Source organism: Megascapheus bottae, chromosome 2 (assembly GCF_031878675.1).
Source record: "Megascapheus bottae isolate mThoBot1 chromosome 2, mThoBot2.hap1, whole genome shotgun sequence".
Taxonomy (NCBI): Eukaryota; Metazoa; Chordata; class Mammalia; order Rodentia; family Geomyidae; genus Megascapheus; species Megascapheus bottae.
This window is the reverse complement of record NC_143510.1, coordinates 41,759,494-41,786,320: the sequence shown is the minus strand read 5'-3', so window position 1 is coordinate 41,786,320 and position 26,827 is coordinate 41,759,494. Positions and strand designations below refer to the sequence as shown.

Here is a 26,827-nt window from a genome sequence, read left to right as displayed (position 1 = left end):
ACTGGAAAAAACAAACAAACAAAACCCCTTTTTCTTGTGTGTCCAGGAGGGATTGCTACTACACTGTTGGTGGGAGTGTAAACTCATTTAACCACTCTGGAAAGCAGTATGGTGATTCCTTAAAAAGAGCTCCTCTGTGACGCAGAATCCCACTCCTTGGCATTTACCCAAATGTCCAGAAACAAGGACATACTAAAACCACCAGCACAATGATGTTCATTACAGTACTGTTTACTAAAGCAAAGATATGAAACCAACCCAGATGCCTCTCAGTAGATGATTGGATCAAGAAGATGTGCTACTTAAACACAATGGAATTCTATGCTGCCATCGGAAGGAATGACATTGCCTAATTTGTAAGGAAATGAAAAGACTTGGGAAAAACAAAACAAAACAAAACAAAACCCGCAGTTCTTAACAATGACCTAACCCAGTACTCTGCTTTCAGAAGGTATGAGCTGGCAGAAAAGGCCAACGAATCTGGAAACTGTTCTTGTGCAGCTTCCTATAAACAGCGCCACCTATTGACACATTCTTATGTATGTCACTTCGGGTGAAAGGACTTCATTGGTCAAGGCAATGAGATTGCTTCCATCTCCTACTGAGACTTTTCTGAACAACTCTTTATTTTTCCAGATTATTCTGTTTAAAATGATAATCTTGGGGCCAGGAGAGTGGCCTAGTTGCAGTGTGCTCACCTAACATGCAGGAAGCCATGGGTTCAATTACCTGGAACCACATACATAGAAAAAGCCAGAGGTAGCTCTGTGGCTCAAGTGGCAGAGTGCTAGCCTTGAGCAAAAAGTGTCCAAGGACAGACAGTGCTCAGGCCCTGAGTTCAAGCCCCAGGACTGGCAAAAAAAATGATAATCTTACATCTGATACCCTATATGTCTAAAAATGTCTTATTTTTTCATATCATGCATAACATATATCTTGATATATCATTTTTTTTAATTAAAAAATTATATTTAAGTATTTGTACAAAGGAGTTGCTGTTTAACAAAGCAATTAGTGAACACAATGTATCTTGATCAATGTTACCCCATGGATATTAAACCTAGGTCCTGTTAGACAGGGACCAATATTAGGCAAGAACTTTTCCACTTGAGTTCTTCCCCCAAAGCTTGTTGTTTGGTTGTTTGGTTGCTTGCTTATTTTCTTTCTTTCTTTCTTTCTTTCTTTCTTTCTTTCTTTCTTTCTTTCTTTCTTTCTTTCTTTCTTTCTTTCTTTCCTTCCTCCCTCTCTCCTTCTTTCCTCCCTCCCTGCCTCCCTCCCTCCCTTCTTTCTTTTCTTTCTTTTTTTCTTGGTGCCAGTACTAGGGCATGAATTCAGGGTTTTATGCCCAAGTCTGGCACTCTACTACTTGAGCTACAGCTTGACCTCCAGATTTGTTTTGATTAATTGGAAATAAGAATCATACAGACTTTCCTGCTTCAGCTGACTTTAAGCCATAATCCTCAGATCTGAGCTTCAGGAGTAGCTAGAATTTCAGGCGTGAGACATTAGTGCCTGGCTAAAGCTCATGTTCTTAATCACAGCACTATGTTGGCACTTACTAGCATGGCAATAGCTAGTGCATACCTTGACCTGATTTGAGTAGTCTCTTTAGGAAAGGAAGACTTCAAGGAAATCTTTCTATAGGTTCAACACAATTTTCATCGTGAGTTTTTGAGAATATTTTGTATTATGATAAAGTATTTCTGTGACATAGCCAGAGGTAAGACAGATTATCTCCCCCACATAGCTTTGTTAAAGGATGGATGTTTAATCCATATGGCTTGATCTTGAACCCAAACCCTGTGGTGAGCTCTAGTCTCAGGAAAGGGCCAGCCCCCCTGTGACTCTGCAATCCTCAGTGGTTAGAATTTTCAGCAAATGCTTAGCTACCCAACATGTAATCATGAGTGAGGTCCCATGTAATGATTTTACCAGAGTTGTGATTCCTTCTACTGGGGAATCTTTGAAATATAATGTACTCCAAAAGCAGCAAAAACTGTAGTTAGAAATCACCATAATGGTTTTCATGAAAGCTATTGCTAATTTAGGGTCCAATTAAAACGAGAAATCCAATTATTGCTGAATAACATAATTGCAAGAAAGTAACTTGAATTGCATGTATGTCAGTAATTAAGGAGGAAGCCTTAATAACAGAACCCATATGAACCATTATAAGGAGAGGCTAAAGACTCCAAGGATTGCCTCCCAGGTGGGTCAGAGCAGGCAGTGCCCAGCAGTTGGTGCTTGAAATGGGCTGTGAATCTTGTAAACACTGTGTACATGCATGGGAGCAAGACAAATACAGACTCTTAAGAGCAGGATGAGGTCACTGTTGTATCCACATCCTGTGAAACATCAAGCACATTGTGAGTTAGCACTGAAAAAAAAAATAAACAAAACAGGAAGATGGTATTTTTTAGATCCTTGGAATAATATAGAAAACTGTTGACAGTGTAAATATTAAGGGCTTTGTCTTTAACAGTTCGATTGCTAATTTTGACGCTGTGGTTAATTTTACTGCATTGATTCTGTTGCTTCTTTGGGGTAGCAGGCTTGGAAAGTCGGGTTTGCTCTTGGCTCCAGCAATGTCTTTCAAGTAGTCAGTCTGATGCATTGTCCTTCCTATCCCGAGCCTGCAGAGGGCATGAGCGGGCATCACCGATAGAACCCCAGGTGGGTGATTGCTTTTTTACTGCAGGAGCTATCAGCATTGTGAAGTCTTCCTTGAAGTAGCCGGTGTATAGGGTTGTTGCTATTGCTTTTGTTGTGACATAGGTGTTGCTATGTTACCCAAGCTGGTTCTTCACACTCTTAGACTCAAATGCCTCAGTCTCCTAAGACACTGGGACCATGAGTGTCCATCACCAGGATTAGACCTGCAGGTCTCAGAACACAGTGTCAGAATCACCTGGAGGCCTGAAGGGCCTGTTAAACCTGGGAATCTGCATTTTTTCCTGCTCCCATCCTCCTCTTGTGCCAGTACCAGGGTTTGAATTCAACGATAAGGTTGGTACAGTATCACTTCAGGCACAGCTCTACTTCTGGCTTTGTGCTGGTTAATTAATGGGAAATAAAAGTCTCTCAGAATTGTTTGGCAGGGTCAGATACTCTAACAACATGAGATTAGCCAAGGAGCAACAAAAGAGATGAGAAATAATATAGATTATTAAGAAGAACACACAAAATAAAGCTCTTGCTTCCATATCCTAGAGTTCATTTCATTTAGCTTCATCTTCTATGGCCTTATGTATCTATGTTTTGAGCTATTGTAATCCTTTGTTAGGAGAGTCCTAGGTGTGTACTAATTATGACAAATGAGGAAAACCATTGAACCTATGTTCCTTTGGTTCTGGCTTACTTTACTTAATATGATTTTTTCTAAGTCTTTCCATTTCCTTACAAATGGGGCGACATCATTCTTTCTGATAACAGCATAGAATTCCGTTGTGTATAAATACCACATCTTGTTGATCCACTCATCAACTGAGGGGCATCTAGGTTGGTTTCATATCTTTGCTATGGTAAATAGCACTGCTAGTGGCTTTAGTATGTCCTTGTTTCTGGATGACTGGGTATTTCTCATCTTTTTTGTTGCCCTTGGTTAATCTCATATTGTTACAGTATCTGACCTTATTATCTGTTATATTGTGTATATGTTTATTTATTTGAAATAGGCAAGGGAAGGGGGGAACCAAGATGAGGGGAGGGAGTGGGGGAGGGACAAAACATGAGAAGGGGTATCAATTTGTGAGAAGTAATGCACCTTCTATCTGGCCAATATAATTGTAACCCCTCTATTAATTACAATAAAAAACAGAGATCACTGCAAAAAAGATAATTGTTTGGCAGGGCTGGATTTGAACCTTGATCTTCAGATCTCAGACTCCTAAGTAGCTAGGACTACAGGCATGATTCAAGCATGAGTAGTAGCCCATATGTGTGTGTGTGAACACACACAACTCAATACACATACATACACATACACAAAACATGGTCTTGATGCACATGGCAAAATCATTGCCCCAGTGGAAATAAGAAACAGATGATATAATATATTAGTTTTACTCAATGATTCTCTAGAAGTAATACCTCAATTAACAAATCCTCAGGGAAAGAGGCAATGTTGCAAAGAGGAAAAAAAAAGCACCAGCCTCCTTCAAAAATCCAGCCAGGCAGAACAGCCTCCAGGCATTGGCAAGAGAAAAAATGTCTGAGCAGAGTGGCTTTTAGGCTTGCCCAGATATAGGCAAACAGAGCTATCCAGAGGCAAATTTAGAACATATTTCCAACTTCTTTGTGACTCTACCTTCCATTTTGTTGCCTTTTAATAGAAAGCCCTGTGTGAGGGAATTTCATGTTCTCTTAAAAAAAACAAACAAAAATAAAAAAAATCTCTTGCAGTTCAAACTAGTTTTACACCTGTTTGTTGACTAATACACAGAATGTTAATTTCAAATGATGGACATTAAAACTTTTTTCTTTAATATATTTTTATTATAATTAATAGAAGGGTTACATTACATTCTCCAGATAGAAGGTGTATTACTTCACAAACATTGATACCCCTTCTCATGTTTTTGTCCCCATTTCCCTCCCCCCATCACCTACCCTCATCTTATTTTCCCCCTTCCCTATCCTATTTCAAATAAACAAATAAACATATACACAATATATCAAATAACAAGATGAAATATTGTTGCAATATGAGATAACCAAGGGACAACAAAAGTGATGAGAAATAACATAGTACATTAAGAACAACAATCACACATTATATGGCTCTTGTTTCCATATCCTGGAATGTTGGGGTCCTTCTCGGATGTCTAGGAGAGGAGTAAGATGGTGGCAGAGTCCATGAATAATCCCAGGAACACAGACTCTGGAGACCAAACTCTCCGTGCAGATCTAACTTTATTTTACAAAACGGACTCACTAAATACAGATCGAGTGGTGGCCACCATGTCATCAAATAGGGACGTCCCTGAATGTGACCACCAGCCAATGGTGTCCTGAGACACGCCCCACTTGCTCCAGGCGGGAGGGGCCAGGAGCCCTCTGGCTCGGGGGTGGGGGGGTGGGGGGGTGTTCCTATAGCCACCCCACACTGGAGGTCCTTTCCTTTAGCCTCATCCTATATGCCTTATGTATCTAGTTTTTTCCCTATTGTAAACCTCTACTAGGAGAGGTTTGCACACAAACACACCTCTTGGGAACCTTGTTACAATGCAAATTCTGATTCAGGAGTTTGGCTTGATGATCATGAGACCAGGATCAGTGTCACACACCAAGCTACCACAAGGAGCAGGATGAAGAGGCCCAAAGGAACATTTAAGGATTTCAATTAATTAGGAAAAAAGACCATATAGAACGGTGATATTTAACCACTAGGGTGACCAAAGACCTAGATTTGCTCAGGTTTTTCCCAGTTTTACATCTCAGGAAATTGCCCGAGTCCCAGGAAACCTGACAGGGTTAGTCATTGTACACATATACCACACAAACCCAGCATTAAAGGCAGGTGAAAATAAAACGAGCACAGTACAGAGGAATGAAAAAGGCAGAGGAGGAGAGAGCTCAGCAGACTGAAGGCCAGACTGGATTCCTGGGCCACTCCTAATAAGGTGTACAGTGTCCTGAATTTAGAAGAATCTGCCTTTGCATTTAGGTCCTGTTGTTACTATCTTGCATTTCTTTTGAAGTCCTGGGGCTTGAAGTCAGAGCCTGGGCCCTATCCCTGAAACCTCCACTCCACCCCCCCCCCTTTTTTTTTCTCAAGTAGTGCTCTGCCACTTGAGCCACAGCTCCATTTCTGACTTTTTGGTGGGTAATTGAGGCATCACAAACTTTCTTGACTGGGTTGGCTTTGAATTGTGATCTTCCAATCTTAGCCTCCTACGTAAAGCTGAGATTACAGGTATGAGCCACAGGTACTCAGCTCATGCGCCTTTTTTAAGCTCTGCTACCCCAATATGGGAGACAGATGGGGCCTCAGCACGCAGGAGATCTGGCTTTGGTTTTGAATATGCCACTAGCTTGGCTGTATTGAGTCCATCAAGTTGCTTGCCCTCTCTGGGCCTCACTATTGTCACCATTAAAACAGAAATTGTTGGTTTTTTTTTTTTTTTTTATAGCTGGTGATTTGTGGGCATCTAATACTTGTTTAATGCCTCTGGCTTTGACCAGTCCCAATCTACCCAGCTCTGCACTCAGACCATTCTGAATGCTTTGGCCATTGCATAGCTTGGCAACTTTGATAAATGATTTCTGGTTTTCTCATGAGTGGTTCATATAAAAAGATAAATAGCATTTACAAAGTGCCTGGTTGAGGAAGATTCTTAATAAATGGTAGATAGTATTTCATATTATTAGAATTTAAGCTTTTGATGAGACTGTGCCCTTAGACTATATCTTCATTACTAGCACTGGATCACTCGATCTTTTTGCATAGAGTAGAAAAGCATTTAAACTCAGTATTCAGTATGTACTTGTGGGGCATGTCACATCAGGAAAATGGGCTCATTTCCTGGTTTTGAGATTTGACCTGCCTGTCACCTCGTTGGGAGGTTTGGCTGCGGTTTGTGATGTAAAATAACTCTGGGATTGGCTCCGCCCCCTTCTCGGACAGCACCTACCTCCCTCTGCCATGCCCACCTTTGTGCTGATAGGCTCCTGCATCCTATTTTAGCCCAATGTACTTCTGGAATAACGAGTCTTGCTGTGACAGTCTCCCTGGCACGTTTATGTCTTCCCTCTGGTGAGGGAGGGCTGGGTGAAGGCAGCCAGTCGGCCCTAACCTTTCTCGATCTCATCTTAGTCTGGGTGTAAAAACCCGGACATGTACTTAACTGCACAGTTCTTTTTACTTTTTGATTGTGGGCCTGGAACTCAAGGCCTGCGTGCTGTTCCTGAGCTCGTCAGCATAAGGCTAGTACTCTAGCACTTTGAGCCACAGTGCCACTTCTGATTATCTGGGGGTTAGGTGGAGATAAGAGTCTTGTAGACTTTCCTGCCTGGGCTGGCTTTGAACTATGATCCTCAGATCTCAGCCTCCTGAGTAGCTAGGATTATAAGTATAAGCCACCAGCTACTGGATCACGTAGTTCTTTTTATTTATATGTTTTCTACTTGGAGGTTTTCTAAAACTCCAGTGTGGTTATGTGTAGTGGTTCACACTTATAATTGGAAGGTGGATGGGGAGGATTGTGAGAGTTGAGTTAGCCTGGGAAAAAGTTGAGATACTTATCTCAACCAATAGCTGGGTATGGTGATGTGCGTCTGTAATCACAGCTGTGTAGAAGATTAGTAATAGGAGTATCAAAGTCCTGACTGGTCCATGATGAGGCCTAGTTGGAAATATAACCAATGTGGGGGACAAAAGGCTAGAGCTGTATGTAGCTCAAGTGGTAGAGTGCTTGCCTACCACGTGAGTGCCTGAGTTCAAACCCAAGTATCACCAAAAACACAACAACAAAATTTCTATCCAATCTGCATCTACCTAATATATCGGAGGGTAGAGTCATCAGATACCAAGAAAAATACTTGCAAATAGCATGCATTGATCTGGTTTCCATGGCTATTCAAGCTTAGTTTTGATGACTGAAGAAGAAATGATGACTGGTACAAACCTGTATTGGTCTGCACACTGGGATTTGTGTGTGTGTGTGTGTGTGTGTGTGTGTGTGTGTGTGTGTGTGTGTGTGTAAGTGTGTGAGTATTAGGGCTCAAACTCAGGGCTTACATGCTGTTCCTGAGATTTTTTTGTTCAAGGCTAGCACTCTATCACTTAAACCATAGTTCTTTGATTGGTTATTTGGAGGTAAAAGTCTCAGACATTCCTGCCCAGACAAGCTTTGAACCGAGATTCTCAAATTTCAGCCACTTGAGTAGCTAGGATTATAGACATAAACCCCCGGTACCCAGCTAGACTGGGATTTTATTAGTTAACAGAGTGAGAGTTGTGAGTTGCCAAGGTCTTTGTTGGATTTTTTTTTTCCTTTGGTCTCAGCACTCAGTCAGATTTACATGTTGGGGATATAATTAGCCATAGACTGATTGCAAAGTATCAGCCATAATTTAAGAAACGAATTAACATAAAATGGCAAGCATTAAAAGTTAATGTTAACTTGATGCTCATTTATTTTTGCATCCAAATGAGTCTTATTAAGTTACTTAGTCCATCTAAACATCTGGATTTTTTTTCCACCATGTTTAATTGTGAAAACAATGTCTTATAGGCTAAACTCTGATAATAAGTGTTGAAAAGTGCAGGTCTAGTATGCTGTTGATAATCAATTTTCAATTCCTTCTGTGACCTAACTGATTTGCCCTATTTCATAGTCACTATTGAACTGCAAAGTGTTTTTCAAAGCACTTTGTGTGTGTGTGTGTGTGTGTGTGTGTGTGTGTGTGTGCGTGTGTGTGTGTGTGTGTGTGTGTGTGTGCTATTACTGGGGCTCAGGGCCTGGGCCCTGACTCTGAGCTTTTTCACTCAAAGCTAGCTCTCTGCCAGTTGAGCCACAGCTCTACTTCCAGCTTCTTGGAGATAGGAGTCTTAGATTTCCCTGTCTATGCTGACTTTGGACTGTGATCCTCATATCTCAGCCTCTTGACTAGCTAGGATTACAAGGGGGAGCCACTGGCCTCTCGTTTCACAAAAGTACTTTCTAATGGAAAAATCTATTTTGGCTGTCAGTACTGTTTTTTTCCTCTGTCAGCATGGGCAGGAATGTAGACAGAGATGTGTGGAAATATCACAGGCCCATGAGATGTGGGCTTATATAAGCAAATCAAGGCAATTGTTTTAGAATTATGATGGTTGCATTTCTAATGCATATTCAGGGAAGGCTGAAAAAAAGTATGAAATTTAATTGTACCATAAAACTGTCACCAGAAAATATATACTGAATATCAAATAGGGGAACACTCATTCTGGAGAGTTAATCTGTGAAAGTGAAAGAAAATGAGAAAACGTTATAGTTGAGTTAAGAAATAGGCGGTGCTATACAATGGTCTTTGGAAGGAAAAGTGATTGCATAAATTCACATTTAGTGATATTTCTTTAGCATCAACAATTTCTGTGTTGAACTTATTTATTTTTAATCTAAGAAAATAAAAGTGGAGCTGTTGAATAGAAGTGGATCTGTAGATTTGCAAAAGGTTTCAGAAAAGACATCAGCAATGTTTAGATAACCATTCAAGTTCTGATTCTATATGTGTTAGCATCAATGAAGGGAATTGTCCTTTGTTTTAAAAACCTAGTATTTCTGCCAGCCAGCCTGAGAATCTCAAATCTTCCCTCTAGTAGAAGGAAGTAATAGATCCTCTTTTTTCAAGGTGTACGTGTGAAGGGGTGGTATGGGGGAGGGCTGAGGCTTGAACTCAGGCCTGGGTATTGTTCCTTAGCCTTTTCAACTCAAAGCCAATTGGACCACAGTCCCACCTTTGGCTTTTTGGTGATTAATTGGAGATAAGTGTGTCTTGGATTTTTCCTGCCTGGGCTGGTATTGAACCTTGACCCTCAGATCTCAGCCTCTTGAATAGCTAGGATTACAGGCATCGGCACCTGAATGGACCAGAGTCAAGCTTACTGGTTCCCATATTACAGATGGATGTGGTCAATTGATAAGAGCAGAGCTGATGGAAACCATGCAGCTCAGGGATATTTACTGTCCGGTTCATGAGGGAAAACGTTGATCAATTCCTGATCTACAAGATGACTTTAGGGTGCAAATGCATAACAAAAGCACAGGATAACCATCGAGGTCCTTACGGAGACAAAGGTCTTCTACATTAGTCACATAAATCAAAATTTAAGCATTGTGAAAAAAAAGCGGAGTTATAAAAGTTTTTATTTACCAGTCAAAATAAAGAGCTAAAAATTAGACTTCCACTTCAACTATGAGAACCTTTTTCTTCCTCCTTCTCCTCCCTCCCTCCCTCCCTCCCTCCTTGCCTCCCTCTCTGTCCCCACCTCTCTCTCTCCCTCGCCACTCTTGGCCATCTCTTGTGTGCAAGCTCACATTTTCCAGGGCTGTAAAGCTGTATGTGAAAATGTCAAGTGCTTTTTAAGAATGGATTTTACACTTGCCATTTTCAAGTGCAGTGGATTTACACTTCAAAAAGTCAGACATGACTTCATAATTGAATTGTACCTGATCTTTTGAAGTGCCAGGCACTGGAACATAAGAGCCAAGGACAAAGTCAGAACGAGACCAAGTGTCTAGAGGTTGAATCCATCCTGAATTCAAACCCTCCAAATGAATAATAAATGACTTATATAAGTGCATTGCAAACCAGAGGAAACACTTTAGTTGTTAAAGGAGCAACATTATGTAAATTTTTCTGTCTGGATTTTTGTTTATGTATGTATGTGCCAGTACTGGAACTTGAACTCAGGACCTGGGCTCTATTAGCTTTGGTGGTTGACGGTGATTAGAATCTCATGGACTTTCTTACCTGAATTGGCATCGAACCTCCATCCTCAGATCTCAGCTTCCTAAATAACTAGTATTATAGTTGTGAGCATCTTAGGGCAAGTGTATTTGACTGGCAAGTTCAAGCCTCGGTACCATGTACCCAAAGAAACAATATTCTTTTTTTCATTTTTATATTTCTTTACATATCATTTATTTCATTTTGATCTTTACACATTATTAATTTATTTTGGTCATGTTGACATCCTTCATTATTTCTTATACCCTCCCTTCCTTAAAGTCCTAATTGATTTAATTATTATATTCTTTATGAAGTACTTTAATCATACCTTCTCCTTTTACCTTTCCTTCCAGCCTCCCTCTTCCTTTATCCAACCACATCACACAATTCCCAGTGTTTGTAGGGATATGACTCAAGTCATTCTAAGAAACAATGTTCTTAAAAGACTAAATCAGGAACAAAATGTAACATTATATTGTGTATATGCTGGTCCTGGGGCTTGAACTGAGAGCTTTGTGCTCTCCTTTAGCTTTTGCTCTCATAGCTAGCCTCTATTACTTGAACCACACTTCCACCTCTTGCTGTTTTTTGCTGGCTAATTGGAGAGAAGTTGACTCACTAAAAAGATGTTGTGCAAAACTTGTATTCTTTGTAAGAAAGAAATACACTGATTGGAGTCTTAGTCTTTTTTGTGTCTCATATGAGAGGAAATGAAGATGATAAATTATGCGATATTTTAAAATGTATCCTAAGGCCAACGTACGTGTGTGTGTGTGTGTGTGTGTGTGTGTGTGTGTGTGTTTCCTGAGGCTTGAACTCAAGGCCTGGGCATTGTCCCTGAGTTTTTTTTGCTCAAGGCTAGTGTTTTATCTGTTAAACCATTTCTGACTTTTTAAAAATAGCTTATTGGAAATAAGAGTCTCATGGATGTTCCTGCCCAGGCTGGCTTTAAACCAAAAATCCTCAGATCTCAGCCTCCTGAGTAGTTAGGAGTGAGCCACTAGGGCCTAGCCAGGCCATACCTTTTTATTTTTGTCATGTCCTGGAGGAGTATATGCATCTTTGTAAAATCGGAGTGCACCATGCCATTATTCCTTCTGTTGATTCTAGTGAATGATATTTGGGTCTAGAGCTAGCAGCAGTAGTGGATATACAGAACATGAAGTCTTACCACAGACTTGAGATTTCACATTTCACCAGTATACTTTCTTCTTAGGTCAGGAAAACCCGGGCATAGAAAGCAGGAGTCAAGAACTGAGAGACAAAAAAATCACTGTAACCTGGGAGTCAGTAGCTTTTGCTTTCGATCTTTGCGCCTGTGGACGCCGAGCATTAAGGATCATGACTCAGAATCTCACTGGGCAGAAAAGTCAATGAGGCTCTTATCTCCATTTAACTAGCACAAAGCCACACTAGAGCTGAGCTTCTCACTCTGTCACCCGGTTGATCTTTTGGGCATGACTAGTTCTCCATCCCTAAACAAGGCACTGTTAATCAGATGTGTGAGACAAGATGGCCTCTCAGAAGCTGAGGGCAAAGATCAGATATTCTTTTTGGGGAAAGTTTCTATTTTTTTTAAATATTCATCTCTTTCAGAATAAACATAAAAAGACTTTTTTTGATCCAGCATCATCAAAAGGTTATTTAGTCTGGGATTATTTCTCTTCTCTACTTCCATAAGCTCTTTGCTTTACCCTTGAAATTAATATGTGAATGGAGAAGTGGGCTTCTTCTGTCACTCACTAAGCTCCTCATCCATGTACCAAAGACAAGGATTTTGGTTTATTTATTTCTTTAGAGAATAGGAAGATTTTTTTCTTTTTACACAAGGCACACAGCTTCAAAGACAACTGGAATCACTGTTGTAAAAATGTAGCACTCATACTCTATTCTAAATCCACTAGGATTACACACTCAAAAGGAAATACAAATCAGGCTTTTATCCTTTTGTATCACGTACAACTTTTTGAGACTCTGCTCATTGTTTTGGAAGGAAGGAGACAGGCTTATTTTAAAAAATTCAATCAATAGAGGAAAGTAGGAAAGCAAACTGCATTACACATTTTATTACTGCCCAGTTATAATCATGCCAGTAATTTGACGTTTCCATATCAGTTTTAACAAACTATAATTAATACTTTTAATATTTTTATCTGTCATCATCACCAAACCATCAGCTTTATGAGGTCAGAGATCATATTGCTATTGTTTGCTATGTGAAGCATCAGCCAATTGTAGCAGAGTGGTTGGCATGATCCCCAAAGGTTTGCTTAGTAAATGATCAGTGAATATCTACTGAAATTGCATTATTCATCAATATACATAGATAAATAGGTAATTATGTAACATTAGTCACAAAGTTGAAACTTTGTAAATGTTTTATTTCACTTTTCTATTTTGTTTATTTAGAATTTAATAGCCAAGATCCAATTTCACCCATCACTCTATGAATTGAACATTACATTTGTTTCCCCTATCTTCTAATTCTAGAGTTTGAATTCAGTACCTCTCTTTAACTCAGCTTGCTTGCTTGGCTAGTGCTTTGTCACTTGAGTCATGCCTCCAGCATGCCTTTTTGCTGGTTATTTTGGACATGGAGTCTCATAGACTTTTCTCCTGTGAGTGGCTTCAAATCTCAGTCCTCCAGCTCTTAGCTTCCTGAGAAGCTTAGATTACAGGCATGAGCCTTCAACACTCACCTTGTATATTGTTTTGTTAGAATACAAAAGATACTCATTCAATGATAAATAGCCTGTGTATGTTTCATTTTACAACGGCAGAATTTTACAGGAACCACAAAACAGGACTTGCAAAGTCTAAAGTATTTACTAGTGGACCTTTACAGAAAAGCTTGACATGAGCTTTGTGCCCAGTAAGCAGGAAAGTAGAGTAAAAGCATGAAGCCCTGAATTCAAGTCCCATGTGGAAAGAAAAGAAGAGAGAAAGAAAAAGAAAGAAGGAAGGAAAGAAAGTTAGATGATCTCGACTATAGAACTATGTCTCTTAGTAATGACTTAATTATTTGTTGCACGGATAAAACTTAGGTAAATTGTATTTACCTATCAGATTGAGTCTAACCTACCTTTGGCAATGAAACTGCCTCACACCTGTTGTCATCCTAGCTATTCCGGAGGCTAAGATCTGAGGATCATAGTTCAAAGGCAGCCCAAACAGACAAATCTGAAAGACTCTTCTCTCCAATTAACCAGCAAAAAGCTAGAAGTGGAAGCATGGCTCCAGAGGTAGTGTGCCAGCCTTGAGAAGAAAAGTCAAACAAGAGAAATCCTAGAATTGGCAAAGACAAAAGCCAAACCAAACCCAAACCCTGACATAAATGGTTTGTACTTGCCAAATCAAAAGCATGATGGTACAGTGGTTGATTACATTTACATTTACCACTAATTTCCTGAGGGCCGCCCAATCACCCCCACACCCCCAGCACTGGGAAGAAAATCATGATGTTAACGAAGACAGCTATTTTTAAACAAATGTATGCATGTACATTTTGGAAATAGACACATCTGTGTTCTTTAGAGAGTGAAAAAAATGCTTCCAGAGAATTCATTTGTTCATGGTAAAAGTCATAAAGAATGAGGTTGTAATCCAATTTCTGGGCTTATGGAGGAGAGGCTAAGGCTGTGGGGCTCACGGGTAATCTGTTTGGAAACTGTTTCTCAAAATAGAGTTGGGGTGCCTGTTATAGTCCCGCATCTCTCTGCAGGTGCATAAATGCTCAGCGACAGGAAGGGATGGGGTGAGTGTGGGGTCCTTCTTTTTTCATCTGTGGGTTTGAAAAGCCAGTGGGAACAAGAGGAAGCTCCACTAGGATTTTCCTGGGAGGGACATGAAAGTTCAGTTCCTAGACCTGAATGGGAAGCTTCTTATGCCTTAAGTCTTCTGTCACGTAGATTACTGACCGTCCTTTTGATTCAGCAAGAAAGCAAACAGGCTGAATGGTACGATTTCAGAGCTCTTGGTCCTGAATAAAAGTGGGTATTGAGGAGGAAGAGAGGCTTGCCTCTGTGCTGAACTGAGGTTTCCCTGTGCAGCCAGCCTTGCTGGCCCCCTCCCTTTAGTGACTTAAAGGTGCAGATGCAAAGAGCATGGCAGGGAATGGAATTTAAGGAGCTGCGAAGCAGGTAAGGGACCCGTGACAAAGTCAAAGCAAAAGGAAGCACACAGCCTTGCTGTGAGGCTGCAGCACAATGCTCTCCACGCCCAGAAACTCTGCCTGCTGCAGAACAGGAAATAAAGAGGGAGGAGATTGATTGGTGAATAAGGCAATGAAGAAATACAAGCAAATGCCAGGTACTAATGGCTCATGCCTATGAATCCTGGGTCCTCAGGAGACAGAACTGAAGATCACACCTCAAAGCCAACCTGGGCAGAAAAGGCTATGAGATTCTTTTTGTAAGTAAGCAGTACAAACTTTGAAGGAAAAAGTTGGGAGAGAGTGAGTCCCTAAGGTTAAGTACTTATAGGCACACATACACAAAAAGAAGAAAAAAAGAAAAAGAAAAAGAAAAAAGAAAGGAAAGAGGATGTTGGAGGCTCAGTTGGTAGAGTGATAGCCATTGAGCAAAAGTGTCCCGTACTGAGTTCAAGTCTTGGTCTCAGGCCTAAAAAAGAAGGAAGGAAGGAAGGAAGGAAGGAAGGAAGGAAGGAAGGAAGGAAGGAAGGAAGGAAGGAAGGAAAGGCCAATCAACAGATATATCTCTTCAAAGCTTTGTGAGGCAATCTTCACAGTGCTGAGCTCCCGCAGTGTCAGTGCCCTGGCTCTTATGAGGTAAATGCCTGAGACACCATGGGAGGTTTTCTGTGCAAAGGACCAAACATGAGTAGGAAAGCTCACTTCCCTTGTAATTCCAAACTGGTTCTGTGTGTGTGTCTGTGTGTACGTGCTGAGGCTTGAAATCAACCTAAGCACACTATTCCTAAGCTTCTTTTGCTCCTAAGCTTCTTTTGCTTCTACCCAGTGAGCCACAGAGCCACTTCCAGCTTTTTTGCTGGCTTAAAACCTCTGCCTCATGGATAGCTAGGATTACTGGTGTGAGCTGCCAGCACCTGGCCTAAAGTGACTTTTAATCCCATTCTGCAGATCTTTCAAACAATGCACCTACCAAGGAATGAGAGTGGCAGAGTCTTGAGTCATAGCATGTCTTTATTGAGTTTTGCTCCTTGCTATTTTTCCACTAGAAGAGGAAAAAGAATGGCAGCAATTATTTGGAAATTTTGTCAATATAAATGGAAAATATTCTGACACATATCTGACAGGTGCACGGCTGTAAACAAAACCCAGATTAGCTGGATAATTGCCACCTTTGTTTCTAAACTTCCTCTCAGTTTCTTTTACAAATTACCATTGACAACTAGAACTTAACCAGAAAAGAAAATCCATCGGATGGCTGATTAGATCTCTCAGGGACAGAGAATATTTATTTTCTAAATGACTTCCAAAGGTTATTTGCTGAGAGACAATTGCTAAACTTGAATTTCTCAATTGGGATTATTGACAGTAGGTCTTAAGCTCAGGTCATTAGAAATATATCATCAAGATAAACTGGTGGGTTATTATTTTAATTATAGGCCACATGGTGGATATATTAGAATATATTCCTCCCTATCTCCCTCCCTTCCTCCTCCCTTTCATCCCTCCCTCCCTCCTTCTCCTGCCTCCCTCTTTCTTTCTCTCCTTCACTCCCTCCTTTCTTTTGTGCCAATACTGGGGCTTGGTTTAAGATCTGAAGGCTGTCTCTTAGCTCTTTTCTGCTCAAAGCCAGCACTATCCCACTTAAACTTTTACATAGTTCCTCTTCCAGCTTATTGGTGGTTAACTGGAGATGAAAGTTTCACAGACTTTTTTTTTTTGCCTGGGCTGATTTCAAACCTGGATCTTCAGATCTAAGTCTCCTGATTAGTTATAATTACAGGTGTAATTCACTGGTGTCAAGTTCACAAACACTTTCTCATGGCAGAAATTTCACCTGAAAGTAGCCAATACTTAACTCTTCCATAGATGTTTTATGGTAGTTGATTTTTTGGAGCTCTACCCTTTTAAGTTTCTGTATTTTTGTTTGTTTTGTTTTCTTCAGGTAAAGTTGTGGTAATCCAAGTTGGAGGGGAGGAGAGAGATTATTGTAATTTTACTTCAGTATGTAGTCATGTAATATGTATTTAACAATTTACATAATGTAGATGATTCAAAATTACTTTCAAAGGACAATTTTGTTCCAGCCCCAAAATGTTCTCTTAGCTCACCTCCCTTAGAAGGAGGTAAGATCCTCTATTTTTATGCCTGTCAGCTTTTTCAATTTTCACAATAGAATGTTAATTCTGTCCCCTGCTGTACTTCCTGTGAAAGGACAAGGATATTTACTGAGCTGATGGCATGAAACAGCCGTCCCTTGGTTAGTTTTGAGAAATGCAATATTTGTTATGTAAAACATCTCTTAAAAGCTTAGCAATGGCCTGGGAGCATGGCCTAGTGGTAGAGTGCTTGCCTAGCATGCACAAAGCCCTGGGTTCGATTCCTCAGTACCACAAACCCAGAAAAAGCTGGAAGTGGTGCTGTGGCTCTAGTGGTAGAGCTCTACCCTTGAGAAAGCCCAAGGACAGTGCTCAGCTTCTGAGTTTAAGCCCCAGAACTGGCACAATTTTTTTTTAAAGGTTAGCAAATTAGCAAATTGCTGGGCACTGGTGGCTCATGTCTGTAACCCTAGCTGCTCAGGAAGCTTCACTTCTAGTTCTTTGCTGGTTAATTGGAAATACGAGTCTCTCAGATTTGTCTACCAGGGTTGGCTTTTAGCTTCAGTCCTCAGATCACTGCCTCCTGAGTAGTTAGAATTACAGGCTGGAACCATCAGTGCCCAGTTGTTCTTAATGTTAAGTTTTTACAGAAATGGGGTTTGAACCTAGGGTTTTATATTGTGTTCTACTGCTTGAGCCATGTCACCAGTCCTTTTCGTTTGGTTAATTTCAGACAGGGTATTATTGTTTGGCTGAGGCTGGCCTAGACAACAATCCCACTATTTATGCTTCTTATGTATTTGGGATAATGGGTATGAGCCACCATGCCAGCTTTCCCCGTTGAGATGGAGTCTGGTGAACTTCCTTTGCTCAAGGTGGCCTGGAATCTAGATCTTCCCTGTCTCAGCCTCCTGAGAAGCCAGGAGAACAGGGATGAACTATAGTACCAGCTTTTGGTTGAGATAGTCTCAGTCTGTCTGTCTGTCTGTCTGTCTGTCTGTCTGTCTGTCTCTGCCTCTCTGTCCCTGTCTCTGTCTCTGTCTGTCTCAAGATATATATATGTACGCATGCCTGGACTGTAGCATGACCCTTCCGGTCTTTGCCTCCTGAATAGCTAGGATTACAGATATGAATTTTCAGCGCCAAGCAAGAGTTAAGCTTTTTGGGGGCTCCTTATATATTCTAGGTATTAAAATTCCTTCTCTGATGAAAAGCTGCCAAGGATTTTCTTCCATTCTGTAAGCTGTTTGTCTCACTGTGAAGATACCTTTCAATCTGGTGTTATTATTTTTATTCAAAAATGTATTTTGTATGCCTGTACCTTCCAGTGTTTCCTGTAATAGCCCAGCCCATAGTGCATAAGCACAAGGATGAAACCACATGCAGGTGGTCCTAACCACTCGCAGATGGTTGAGCAGGTTCTTTTCTTGTAGTAGTTTCCAAGTTTCAAGCCTTACATTAAAGCCTTTGATTCATTTTGAATTAACTTTTGTTCAGGGTGAGAGCCAGGGCTCTTGATGCAGTTTCTACATGTGATCTACATGTGGTCTTCTCAGCACCATTGGTTGCCATGAAGGTAGTAGCATGTCTACGCCACATGTTTCTGGCTTCACTGTTAAAAATTAGATGGCTGCAGCTTTTTGGATTTATTCTGGGACTTCAGTTCCATTAGCCTATGTGTTTGTTTTTATGCTAGTACCATAATGTTTCTGTCATAGCTCTCTGTAATAGTGTGATATCTTCAGCATTACTAGTTTTTTTCATATATTTTTATTGTAGTTAATAGAAGGGTTACATTATATTCACCAGATAGAAGGTACATTACTTCACCAATATTGATACCCTTTCTCATGTCATGGTCCCTATTTCCCTCCCCGCTCCCGCTGCTCATCTTGATTTCCCCCCTTCCCTCTCCTATTTCAAATAACCAATTAAGCATATATAAAATATATCAGATAACAAGGTGAAATATTATAACAATATGAGATAACCAAGGGACAGCAAAAGAGATGAGAGATAACATAGTACATTAAGGACAACAATCACTTATTATATGGCTTTTGTTTCTATATCCTGGAGGTCCTTTCATTTAGTGTCATACTATCTGGCCTTATGTATCTAGATTTTGTTCTATTGTGAATCTCTGCAAGGAGAGCCCAAGGTTTCTACTGATTATCCAGCATTACTAGTTTTGTCCAAGATTGTGTTGGCTATTCTGGCTCTTGGATGCTTCCATCTTAATTTCAGGATTGATATTTCTATTTCTGTGAAGAATGACAAAGGAATTTTTTTTTAAGTCCTGGGGCTTGCACTCAGGGTTTATGCATGCTAGGCCTCTGAGCTACATTCCCAGCCCCCTCAGCTTGATTTTAAGGTGAATTAAATTAAAAAAGGAAACGCAAAAACCAATAAGGTATTAATATTTTTCTCATACTCATTTGCATTGCTGACAGTCAGGTCAAGCACAAATCTAGTGTAAAATGAGTATATCTCAAGTATACTGCAATCATGTACAGCTTTCTCTGTTCTCTATCCTAAGAGATGTATAACTTTAGGACTAAACAATACCACATGTATAGGCTTCACAGGCCATCTAAGTCAGGGCATTCACTAGTTCTAGCTAAGGTATATCTGAAACACTGACAAGTGTTCATTTACACACAATCATGTTGAATAATTTAAAAAATACTATAGTGGAATAATCCTAAACATGGCAGTTTATCATTTTAAGGTGTTTTTGTTTCTGCTGCTGTTGAGTTTTGTGTTCTGAAATCTAAAATTTAGTTACTTTTCCCATAGTTGGGAACTTTTGTAGGTTAAGTTATTATTTTAAAAAACAAACACACACATATACCCCCACCCAAAACACTTCGGTGAAGCCAAGTGCCAGTGTCTAATACTTGTAATCTTAGCTACTCAGGAGGCTGAGATGTGAGAATTGAGGTTTGAAGCCAGCCAGGGCTGGAAATCCCATGAGACTTTTACCTACAATTAACCACCAGGAAACTGAAAGTGGTGTTGTGGCTTATATAGTAGAGCACTAGCCTTGAGTAAAAAGCATCCACAAAATCAAATAAAAACTTGGGTGAAGTGTGTGTGTGTGTGTGTGTGTGTGTGTGTGTATGTGTGTGTGTTTTAATCACAATTGCTGTGGCAATTGCTTAAGACTTGAACAACTGGATTTAATTTTGAAAATGTTTGTGTGTAAAGAACTGTCAGTACTGACTGCTCCAAAAGGTCCAGGAGGCAAATACAACAATGCTTTCTGAGTGCAAAATTTTCCTAATGAAGTTGTGTAGAGACGTTACTTCTCCTTCTCAAAATCCAGAGCTGGCATTTTCCCATCATTTCCATCCTGTGGGTTATTAGCTGCTCCACCAACTTCTGATAAATCTACATTTTCATCCCACCCATGTTGTTCATCTTAGAGAAATGATCAAGATTAGATATTGTCTTTATTGAAGTCATCTTGCTAGTCTTTCCAATGACTGAAATCCACACTGCATCTATTGTTTCATTTATGTATGTATGTATGTATGTAATTATTTATTTTTGTGGTCTTGGGGCTTGGACTCTGGGCCCAGGAGCTGTCTCTGAGCTCTTCAGCTCAAGACCCTACACCTGGAGCCACAGCAGCATTTCCCATTTTCTAGTGGTTAATTGGAGATAAAAGTCTCACAATCTGCAGTGCCCGGGCTGGTTTTGAACCTCAGATCTCAGCCTTCTGAATAGCTAGCATTATAGGTGTGAGCCACAGTGCCCATCTATGAATTTATTTCTTTATATTTTTATTTTTGCTGGTCCTGGGGCTTGAACTTAGGACTTGGGCACTATCCTTGGGCTCTGTGGCTCAAGGCTAGCCCTCTGCCACTTGAGCCAGAGCACCACTTCCAGCTTTTTCTGAGTTTTTGGTACCAAGGAATCAAACCCAGGGCTTTGTGCATGCTAGAAGCACTCTACCACTAGGCCACGCTCCTGGCCTTGGTGTTTTTTTTTTTTTTTTTTGTGCTGGATCTGGGGTTTGAAGTCTAGGCCTAGGCACTGTCTCTGACCTTTTTTGTTCAAGGCTCTTAATCTACCATTTGAGCCACAGCTCCACTTCATTCATTTTTTTTTTTTTTTGTCTCATGGATTTTCCTGCCAGGGCTGGCTTTGAACCATGGTCCTCAAATGTCAGTCTCCTGTAGCTAGGGTTACACCAGTGCTAGGCTAGCAATGAGCCTATTAAAACCTTACTCTTTGTTTTATTTAACTTAGGCCATGAGACTGCCAGGATTCTCTTCTTCAGAAATAACATAAAATGGACCTGTCTTTTCTTTTATGCTTGGAATCATTTGGATCAATGCAGTGGAAAAGATCAATTTCAGAGACTAAAACGATCACTTCCTTGGAGGCAAGAGAAAGCTGGTGTTTTTCCCAGTTTACATTGACAACTTCATTGTCTTTAACACCAAATTCAGTGTAATATATATCATCTATGTATACTAAATACTATATGCTATATATATAGTGTACTATACACATATAGTTTATACATATAGCATACTATACATATATTATGTTATTTATACACGTGTGTGTGTGTTTGTGTGTATTCCTGTCGATAATATATACCTTTTTGTGTGTTTGTATGAGTGCAGAGATTGGGGCTGGATCCCAGGGCCTGGGTGCTATTGCTTAGCTTTTCTGCCCAAGGTCTGCGCTCTTCCACAGCTCCACTTCTGGCTGGTTTACTGGTGGTGAAGAGTCTCATGGGCATTCATTCCTGACCAGGCTGGCTTGGAACCATGTCCATCACGCTTCAGATTATTCTGCACGTGACTAGGGCAGGTGGTCAGGGGGCCTAGCTAATGGGTGGCTGGGCCCTTCTGGTGCCTGTGTAGTCAGTCCATTCACCTCTGGTGGAGACGGTGGCCTTTTCTTGCTCCCCTCAGGCCACAGCAGTGGCAGCAGAAATCCACCTGTGTCCTCAGAGGAGGCAAAGTGGAGCAGACGGGAACTCAGACTGGAGGTGATGGTATCTGCGGGTGCATGCATGTGAGTGGGTGTGTGTATGCGTGCGCATCGCTCATGCGCATCGCGCATGCGTCAAGCATCACGCATGCGTGGTGAGCCCTGCGTGCCACGCTTTGGGGCTGGGAGGCATAGTGAGCGCAACTGGCAAATGACGCAGCAGAAGTGCCTGGGCCTGGCCGCCACGTCTCCGGTTTGAGGTAGGCTGTTTATTTTCTACTTTCGTCACAATAGAGGATATTGAATAATGTGTGTGTGTGTGTGTGTGTGTGTGTGTGTGTGTGTGTGTGTGTGTGCCAGTCCTGGGCTTGAGCTCAGGGCCTGAGCACTGTCCTTGGACTTTCTCAAGGCTAGAGCTCTACCACTTGAGCCTCTGCACCACTTCTGGCTTTTTTCTGTGTATGTGGTACCGACGAATTGAACCCGGGTCTTCGTGCATGCTAGGCAAGCACTCTACCACTAGGCCAAACTCCCGGCCCCTACTTCTGGATTTTGAGTGGTTTATTAGAGGTAAAAGTCACATGGGGACATTTCTGCTCCAGCTGGCTTCTGTGATCCTCAGATCTCAGTCTCCCTGAGTAAGGATTACAGGTGTGAGCAATCCGGGCCAGGACAAAAATAAAATATTTTTCAAGGAGACAAGTGCAAGAAGATTAAAAGGAAAGTAAGTCCTGAAAGTTAAAAACAGAATAATGCTAACTTAAAGATAAATACAAGATACAATTTTAAATTAGACTAGAAATAATGGGTAGGAATACTTGAAATGTTTTAAAGAAGACATTTTATTACTGTAGATCAAAAGATTTTATTTTCTAAATTTAAGGTAGAAAATAGAAATTAAGACCCCAATCTGTTTAACCTTAAGATCATAAAGAAGCCACTTAAATGTGTTTACTTCATTAAGTAATTTCTGATTGGATATCTGGCTCTTTTAGAAGTCATTTGATACCATTTCTTAACAACGTGAATTTAGCTTACAAAAAGTGAATGAAGGCAAGCTGAATTTAGACAGAGTAAAATATTCAGTACTCAAAAGAATTTGAGTCCTGAGGAGGCAGTGAGAAATATAATTTTGTATGCCCGTCCTTCCTACATGCTCACCATAGATTCAGAAAGGCAGAAATTTGGGGGTCTAAAGTAACTGATTGAATATTGAGAGTAGACTTTTATTTTATTATCTGTTTTTTGCAGGTACTGAATTTTTTTAAAACCCATAGCTGTGAAATAGCTTTCTTGCTTATAACTGGCACTCTTATCACTTAAACCATGTCTTCCTCTTAGCTTTTTGCTGATTATGTTGGAAATGGAATTTCTTGGTTCTGCCTAGGCTGGTTTAGGAACCTTGATCCTGTGGATCTCAGCTGCCTGAGCAGCTAAGAGAATAGTTGTGAGCCACTGGAGTCTGGCTACTCGTAGATTATTTTCATGATTCCTGGGGTGATTGTCAGAGGTCCTTATTCTTAGATTCCCTTCTAATTTGACCATATCAGACTTTGTGAAGATTGTGCCTGGAAATATGAATCTTAACAAATGTGGCAGCAAATGCTAATCGGCAGTAACACTTGAGAAGCACCATTCCAAGCCACAGAAGCAATAAGCTTGGATGGGGAGGCGAGAACTCCTGGTGACAATCACAGAGAGTGGCTGAGAGGTAACAAAAATCAGCCATCTCCCAGCTGAAATTGGCACAGAGAAGAGAAAATCATATAAGGGATGCTGATCAAATTTGTGGACAACTCAATAGAAGGGTTCACATGATAGATGGTAGCATTAGAGCTCAAAAGGGTCTTGACGGGCTGTGAAATAGGATTGAAATTAAGATGTTGAAATGTAACTGGAATAATGCAAAATCCTATATTTGGGTTGACAAAAAGAATCTAGTAACTCAAGGTCAAGATAGAAGAAAATAGCTTAGTAAAAATTCCTAAGGCAGAATTGAGATTTTTGTTGACTGTGACTATGAATAGGAGCTTCCAGAACAAAGAGGCTACAACTAAAGTGAAGATAGTGTATGGCTGGAATAGGAGACAGAGAAATGATTTTCTCTACATTGGCTGGGTTTGGGTTCCTGTCTAGGAACAACATTTCAAGAAGAATGTTGAGCAAGAGCTCACCTGGAAGAAGTATTCAGGTAGTGAGGCTTTCATAATTATTATAAATGAGGAAAAACTGAGATTTCACTTAGAAAAAGATTTTCCAAATATTTGAAAAGTGTCTGTCACTTCTAATAGGGAACGAGGAAAAAAACAAGTGAGATACTGAAATCCTCAAGAAGCCGAGAGCTAGGTTGTAAAAAACGGATTTAAGAGCAAGATATCCAGGAGACAAGGATGAAAAAGGGCTTTGATTTGCTAGGCAGAAGTTGATGAATATGTGGAGGCCATAGACAGCTAATTGTAGAATTCTAGCAGAAATGAAAGTGGTGCTAGTGGCTCATGCCTGTATCTTAGCTACTCAGGGGATCTGAAGATTGAGGTTCGAAGCCAGCAAGGGCAAGGAAGTCCATGACACTCTTTCCTCTAGTAAACCAGCCAGATTGGAGTTGTGGTTCAAATGGTAGAGGGGAAAAAGCAAAGACAGTATTCAGGCCCTGAATTTGAAGTCCTACTACTGGCACTCAGACACACACACAAAGGACAGGAAAGAACTTCGATGAGATTATAGAAGAGGCACAAGATTAATTGTAATTTAGGTTTTTTCCCTAGTTTTGTTTGTTTAGTTTTTATTTATTATTATTATAAAGATACTAAACAGGTTATAGTTACAGAAGTCAGGGAATGAGTAATTTCTCTTTGAACTGTCACCCTTTTCTTCTCTCTCCCAGTTTTCTCTTCCATCCCCACTCACAAGTTGTATCATTCATTTTCACCACAGTGTTCAGTGAGTACCACTATGCTCAGTCTGTGTGCCCCCCCACTTATTCTCCAAAAGACAGAGAAATGAACAAACAAGACAAAAAGAAAAGAAACAAAACCAACAGCAACAGCCCTCCTATTTCCATTTCCTGGATTTCATCTTGTTAAATATTATTGTGTAATTTTGTTTGACGATTGCGAAGTCAGTGGGTGTTTGATAGGCCGGGGTGGGTGATGGGGAGAAGGGGTGTCTGGATGGAGGTTGGTTAAATATCCTGGTGTGGATGCTAAATCGCATGCTGCCAGGATGAGAGAGGTAATCAGGGGAGAAAGCATGGGATTGAAGAATTGGCACAGCACGGGCATAATGGGGAGCAAGCCCTGCCAGGTCCTGGCTGGGCAGCACCAGGCCTGGACGGGCCAGGGAGCCAGGCTGGGAATACAGTTGGCGAGAAGAGGCTCTGGCAGGTGCTGTGAATCCGGTGGCCTGAGGCCATGTCCGGAACTCTGAGCAAACCAGCGGGGCCTGGCAGAGATGAAGACTTTTGCATTTTAATAGAGGATTCTGGAGAAGAGAAGGCTTTTTGGGTTTCAGTGGACGCAGTCAGGGGTATTCCCCAATAGTCTGCCTAGGGCATTCAGAGGCTAGCTGCAGACTCTGATATTTCAAAGGCGAGTTGTCAGAGCTCAGTGTAAGTCACTCTTCCGTTGGGATTTCTCTCCTCTGAATAGACTAGGAAAGATCTGTATAAGCAATAGGCAAGAAGTAGACACCTATTAAACCAGAGTGAGTTGTGAAAGTTGAAACCTCAAAATCATGATAAATAAGCCATTACAAAGGCTATGGATGTTGGTTTCTCTTAGTGCACATTTAGTAGGGCATAGTTTCATACAACTTGTGGAATTCCTACTGATGTTACAAGCCTACTTAATGCCCAGAGCTTTTCAGATGCCAAGGCATCTTGGACCTCAGCCATCCTTTTAATTGTTCTTTTATTAGCCTCTTTGGACTTCCATCTTTTTCTCCATCCAACCTGAGGTATAGATAAGACATTACAGCTCATCTGTGGTGAAGAGCTTTGAGGGTGTGGTTCTGTGCCCTTGGGCAAATGACTTCATATTTTATCTGAGCCTTAGTCTACTCGTCTGTGCCATGGTGCTAATGATGTCCTTAGGATGTGAATTGGTGGAATTAAATGAGGCATGTGAAGTGACCAGTATGTTCAGCCTATTATATAAAAAGTCCTACTTTTATTATTCTTACTCTTTGCCTTGTGGGTGAGGTACTTGAGAAAAATTCAAAGATAGCCACAGAGTGCTTGCAGTTGGCTGTATTCACCTTGCACTTCCTGAGCCCTGAGCTTGAAAGACTGTTGTTGTTCAGGAAAGCTGCTCCTCTCTGTGCGAGTCTAGGGAATCTTGCCTACATACTTCCAGTGAACCATGGTCTCTGATGTGGCTGTCAATTTCCTGAATTAGACTTACTAATAGCAATAACAACAGCAAGAATGCATCCCTCTTTCAAGTTGTGTAGCACACAGCCCTGAGCCAGGCTGGTACTGGAGTTAAAGCAAAAGCTAGCTCTAGAGAGTTCCTGAGGCCCACCCATCCTGGAAAGCCAGCCTGGGAGCCGAGAAGTGGGGAAGTCAGCACAGGAGTTGCATTTCCAGTGTCCACACTCAGGACAGAAGTCTAATGACCTCAAAGTGCTTTCAGCAGTCCCAGTGCTGCACAGGAAAGAGAAACAAAGGCAAGGATTAAGACTTTCCATGGCAGTTGTCCAGGTGGCCTGGTCTGGCTGAGGTCTGGTTGAACATTATCTCGGGCCATTATCTCAGGGTTAGCCCTGCAGGGGTTTTTGTTGGTGCCAAGAAGTTCTCAGCCAGATATGGTGGTACAGGTCCTGTAATCCCACACGCTGAGGCAGGAGGCCAGCCTGGGCTGGGTCATGAGACTCTAGTTCAGAAACAAAAAGTCTGTTATACATTGCATAGGGGTAGTTTTAAAAATATTATCTTATGTTGGTATTATTGAGTTGTACCAAGAGCTTACAATATGATGAGTCAGGTTGTAAGTACACAGCTTCTTGATATGTGTTCTCCACCATTAATGTTGGGCTAGTGCTGTCCTTTACCTTAAGATCTCCTTATCAGTCAGGCCAGTGTTAGTAGAACATAAGGTGATTGTTGAGGAGAAATACTCCGAAGAACTCCAATGAAAGAAAAGGAAACAAGAGAGCTAGAAACAGGAGTTGGTTGACTCAGTGACTCAACCTCCTT

The 26,827-nt window shown here is 40.9% G+C and overlaps 1 long non-coding RNA gene across 2 annotated transcripts in view; it reads left to right on the top strand.

Annotated features, from left to right (window-relative positions):
- Positions 1 to 2,848: 2,848 nt before the first annotated feature.
- Positions 2,849 to 26,827, top strand: part of LOC150066707 (uncharacterized) — a 507,115-nt gene continuing 483,136 nt past the window's right edge. Inside the window, exon 1 of one of the 2 annotated variants that reach the window (XR_016533582.1) lies at positions 2,849 to 3,006. This is a non-coding gene — a long non-coding RNA (uncharacterized LOC150066707). Of the gene's footprint in view, positions 3,007 to 21,803; positions 21,894 to 26,827 lie in introns of those variants that run through there. The other variant, XR_016533583.1, reaches the window with a different exon arrangement.